Below are 5903 nucleotides of genomic sequence, written 5' to 3' on the forward strand. Positions count from 1 at the left end.
GAAAATTACACTAATTTGCTCACATAACTCCAGTATCACAAAGGAATATTCTTTTTGCCTGATTCCCAGACCTAATACATCTAGGAAATAATGGCCCTTTTTTGTCCTTTTAATTTTATACAGTGTATCACACCTTGCAATGTTTTCCCCAAATCTCTCATAATTGGCTAATAGCCAATAGAAAAACAAAACAATAAAAAAATCATAATTTTAAAAATCTTTAAACTATTATCCCCTGGTCAAGTTTATATGCATTCCATATGTCTTTGCTGTTTTTTCTTGTAAAGGAAGAGTGTTTTAGCATCTTAAAAGTGGATTCTTTTGCTTTCCCAGAAGTTTTCTCAGTCTTCCATTGAGTGCCTTTCTGAGGGACTGCCCTGACAGCAGATTATGCTGAAGTTCTGTGTAGTCTAGCTCCAGGAAATCTGCGTAACCATGGGGTTAACCATTTCTTGTTTGACAATTACATTTAGACTACCATTCCTAATCTCTGACGCTATGATATTTGGGCTGGGTATTATTTTGGGGAGGATTGTAGAGTGTGTTGTACTGTGCATTGTAGAGTGCATCCTGTAGAATGGGTGGGCAGCATCCCTAATCTTTACCCAGTAGATGATGATACAGACCTCCCAGGTTGCAAAAACCAAAAATGTTTCCGGATATTGCTGAATGTCTTCTGGTGGCCAAATTTTTCCCAGTTGGGAACCATTGTTTTAGGAGGCCCAGAGTTAGGCTTTCATTCTTCCAGGAACATGTGGGAATAATCAGGGTGACCATAAAGTCCTCCCATCCCTACTGACATTTTTGTAGCTTCATCTTGCTTTTGTCTTATTTTATCAAGGAGGTCAGAAACAACCTGAAATATAAATTGTACTGAGTGTGACATGCCTGTACAATAAATCATGAGAATTGATAATCTTTAAATCCATTTTATTATCCCTCCTCCTATTAACATACACTCAAAGCATTCACTTTGTACCACCTATCTTCACACTGGGAAAATATGAGCTTCCATTTCTAACAATTAATAAAGGATGTCAACATGTGTTGTGTGCTATAGCTCTCAGTGCCCATGGTTACATCTGTGATGTTATTCAGGCACAGAGGCACTTAGCTCCCTGATCTGAGATAGAATTGTGGAAACAGATGCAATGCTGAATGTGAAAGCTAAAATGTAGCCAAATAGTACTATCCTGGGGTATAAAAGATAAGGTGACTACCAGCTTTGATTTCCTGTATGTGTGGGAATTGAGTAAAATAATCTCTCAGAGCCTCAATCTCTTCAGTGGAAAAAATAGGAAGAATGATTTATAAAATTAGTTATTGTGAGAATCAAAATAGAAAGTGTGCCTGAAATTGCCCAGAAGTATATTTTGTATATGTTAGCATTTCAAATGCAATGCTTATATCTGAAAGTTTTTCATTAATTGTGAGATGATATCCCCTTACAGGCTGATTATTATTCTTAAGCATTTGTTATTGATAGAAGTTGTTGCTTTATTTACCTGAGGAAAAAAGTGTAGGAGATTACAACTGGTGCAGTTGGTAGAGAGGACTTTGGTCGATGAGTGGGGATAAGAAAATGTAAGAAACATTTTCTGTGATTCCACAAGGTTTTTAAGTCAAATTAGGAAGAGAATGTGGACTATTAGTCACCCATCAAACCCAAGACAAAAAATTCCTCCTTAATCCCATATTTGTCCTACTTTCAAAATCTGTGAGCATCTGTGCTATGCCTATTTTTGAAATAAACTAGTTAAGAAAGTTATATCCCATATGAATGGAGTATTTCTGAACTCTTCAACAAACAATTCCCTTTATAAAACATGGCCTCATTTCCATATCCATTTGTTAACAGTTATTTGTTGGAGGCATATTCTGTGCCAGAATTATCCTAGATATTAAGCACAGAGACACAAAGAAAACAGATATGTCTTTCACCCCACTAATAGCACACTCTATTTAAAAAGTAGAAATAAAAAACCTATAAGATACATCTGTAATTACAAATCATAAAAATAAGTAAAATGAAGAATAAAGAATAAATAAGCAATAAAAAGATTTTTTAAAAGGAGGGTCATACTTTGAACTGTGAGAGCTCAGGTAATCTACTATGAAATTATGTTGAAACTTTAAAAATGAATAATAAAGAGTGAAAAGAAATTGAAGACAAGATCATCTAAGAATAAGGGTCAGATGTGAAAACCTAAAAGAAACAGAAATATTTGTAAATTCAACAAATTTTCAAATGCCACTGTAGCTGTAGTTTATCTGATAATACTGGAGAGAGAGAGAGGGTCAAGGACATGTGTAGATTTTTAGTTTTAATTCAAAGTTTTAATTCGAAGTTTTAATTCGAAGCCCAAAGAAGTTAGAGTACATATTTAAAAGACGTAGTGTATCATTCAAATTTTCGTTTAAAAAGAGAACTTTCATCTTACATAGAAAACCATTTAGAAAGCAGCAAAAAGTAGCCATTTAGAGACCATGGAGGTTATTGCAATGATTCGCTAAAGACATGCTGGTGACACATTAGGGGGATTATAAAGGAGATAGTGAGGAGATGAATTATGATATAATTTGGGTCTAGAATCAAAAGAATTTAGTATAGATAGATTGAATATAGGATTAAAAATACATTTCTGTATTTTTAAGATGAGCTACCATATCACATCTTGATTGGAATTTATAGAGAGATGACATTTGATATTTTCATTTTTTCTTAACTGGGATGGAGACCTCAGAAAATATACTTCCTATATTTTTGTTTTATGTCCTTGTTTAGTATCCAATTTGAATAAGATAAATCTGATGATAATAACAAGAAAAATACGTTGATGATTATTTGTGGCAAATACTAGGTTTCCTCAACTCACCTTTAAACTCTTATCCAAGACATTCACAAGATATGTTTTCTATAATATATGACTATTATATCTGCTTCTGACATAATTTTTCTAGAACTCTTCACTCTAATTTGCCTGGTTTTCACACAGTACACGATAAGATTTGTCACTGGAGGAACAAATAAAAAACATTAGCTATGAGAACATTGAAGAGAGGTGAGTTGGCAGGGGATAGAACTAAAGGTAGTTTGTGAAATCATAATTCTGTGCAAGTTCCAAGAGGTAGGATGAAATTGAGTTGTGAGATTCCTTTGCCTTCACAGTGTCATTCTAGAAATCATATATTCTACACCACATCTTATCTAGGATGAAAAAGCAAGGATTAATTAAAAATGCACATTAATTGATTACAGTTTACTAATATTTTACAGGGAAAATGAAATTAGATTAATATCTGAATGCAAAATATATTTCTAGTTTCTCTCTAGGAAAAACATGGTCAAAAGGAATTTTCTTCATCTATTATATAGGTAGATATTAGTCTAAATTGACATCCATTTCTTACTATATGTTAGTCCCATAAATATTGTATTCTGCTGAAAAAGAACTAAAAAGAGCCTAAATTTCAACAACTGCATTATTTGGTCCTTGAACTTGAAATATTTTGAAGATAATTCAAATCATAGAATCAACAATGGGACAAGATCAAATGCCCCAAAATATAATTTGGCAGCACTAAATTTAGACAGAAAAAAAACTCAAATGAGACCTCATTTTCCCTGCTAGGTCAAAATTCTTGGTAAACAGAGGCAAGAGTACCTACTTTTTAGCAAAGACACGGAGCACTTGCTCTCAAATCTGTTTGGTCCTTACACCATAAATGATGGGGTTGAGTGAAGGTGGGATAACCAAATAGAGGTTGGCAACAAGAATGTGAATGTAGCGTGGTATGTTGTGTCCAAATCAGTGAGTTTAGGAAGGAGAACACTGAGGGGATATAGAAAACACAGATGACACCAACATGAGAGCCACATGTGCTGAGTGCTTTTAGCCGAGCATCCTGTGATGGGAGGTGGACGACAGCTCGCAGAATGTAGACATAGGAGATGCAAATAAGAACCAAGTTCAGCAGAAAGAGAGAGAGCACGAAGATCCCATAGATGGCATTGATATGGTTGTTTCCACAGGACAGTTTTGCGATGCCCATGTGCTCACAGTACGAATGAGCTATTACATAAGCCTGACAAAATGGTAGGTGGTAAATGAGATACACCATGGGAAGTGTAAATAGAATTGGACGAAACCCAATGTATACACTGATACCCACCAACACCGGGGTTGTCAAGATGGTTCTATAGTGGAGTGGAGCACAGATAGCCACATAGCGGTCAAAGGCCATGGCCACCAGGACCTCAGACTCCATGCCAGTGAAGGCATGGATCAAAAACATCTGGGCCACACAAGCCCCAAAGCTAATCTCATGAGCATCAAACCAGAAGATACCCAGAATGCGGGGCACAGAGGTTGAGGAAAGGACCAAATCGATAGTTGAAAGAAGGGCCAGGAAGTAGAACATGGGCTCCTTCCGCAGGCTCTGCTCCATCTTGATGACCAGCAGAATTGTGGCATTGCCCAGTAAAGTCACAAGGTAAACTGAGCAGAAAGGCAGGGAGATCCAGGAATGGGCCCCTTCCAGACCTGGAGTTCCAGTGAGGAAGAATGTGGTTGGATGAAAAGTACTCCTGTTGGGATAAAACATCCTTCCAAATGACAGAGAAGGAAATGTCATTCCTACAAAGAGGGGGAAAAGTTTGAAGGTGGTCATGAAAATGACTAGCTTAATGATCCGATATATAGTGAAAATGAAAAAGGTTGTTATTTGAAAGGGCTTGTTAATGTATTTTGTTATTATAAGCCAAGGAATACTCATTTTGAATGGGCCACTCTCAAAAGAATTCAATCCTCTTTTTTTTTTTTAATCTTCTTTCTTTTAACCTACAAGGCTTATCAGCAAGCCAATGGCAAAATTATAAGACACAGAATGTGCTATTAAATATGAAATAATTTTGTATGCTCTGTACCTTTTGTAAAGCTCCTGTCTGAAGAGAGATATGCAAAAAATCAAGGATGACCACATGGAAATGCAGTTACAATCCAAGAGGTGACAGAGTAGCTAGAAGCAACGTGACAGGCACAGATGTACAAGACACTTTCGTAATTAGGAAATGCAGAATTTATCTAATGATTAATTCATCACTTATTGACATAGAGAAAATGCCAAGATCTGGCCAAACATTCTATCAAAGATAAGCAGAATATCAGAAGTACATTGCTATAATCAAAAGCACAGGCTAGGTCATACACCTCTATACTTGAAACATCCCAGAAAGAAAGATAGTGATAAACCGTATGTCTGTTTTTGTTCATGTCTCTATGTTCCCAAGACCAACCCATTGCATAGCCCATTGTCTTACATAGTGTTAAGGGAGTGGTGGTTTCTAGCAGTATTTGAAAGCTTCTTTATTTATTCTCCATGCCATATCAGTTTGTCTGGGAAAACCTGCCAAGTTTATGACTGCTAAAGAACGAACATGTACTGTGTTCACTCCTTCTGCCTGATGAACTAGGAATGTGGGTAAAAGACTGCCTAGAAGGCTTCAGGGGGCAGTGACCTGAAGAGGGCATTTTGAGCAGCACAAAACTGTCTGGAAAATAAAGTCTGTACAGAACTGCTCTCTGTAGTTGTTTAAAGGACACAGAGAAGGTGGCTTTTGCAATGCCTTCAAAATGATGAAGGACCTAGTCACTCATAAGCTAAAATAATGAAATAAATGGACATTCTCTAGGTCTCCACCTCGAGACAGAGGTGGAGAGGTCAGAAATAGTAGCACAGGCTCCAGTTTTTATGCATTATATAGCTTCATATTTCTCTGGGAAGCATAACAAGGTAAAAATAATGTTATATGCATTCTAAGATTAGACTTGTGTGTGTTTGTGGAGGGGACAGGAGAGCTATATTTTGCAATGCCTCCTTTATCTTTTTTTTTTTTTTTTTTT

The 5903-nt window shown here is 36.3% G+C and overlaps 1 pseudogene; it reads right to left on the reverse strand.

Annotated features, from left to right (window-relative positions):
* Positions 1 to 3665: 3665 nt before the first annotated feature.
* LOC125079312 (olfactory receptor 52J3-like) lies at positions 3666 to 4605 on the reverse strand (annotated as a pseudogene).
* Positions 4606 to 5903: the final 1298 nt, after the last annotated feature.

This window comes from Lutra lutra, chromosome 10 (genome assembly GCF_902655055.1).
Source record: "Lutra lutra chromosome 10, mLutLut1.2, whole genome shotgun sequence".
NCBI classification, from domain to species: Eukaryota; Metazoa; Chordata; class Mammalia; order Carnivora; family Mustelidae; genus Lutra; species Lutra lutra.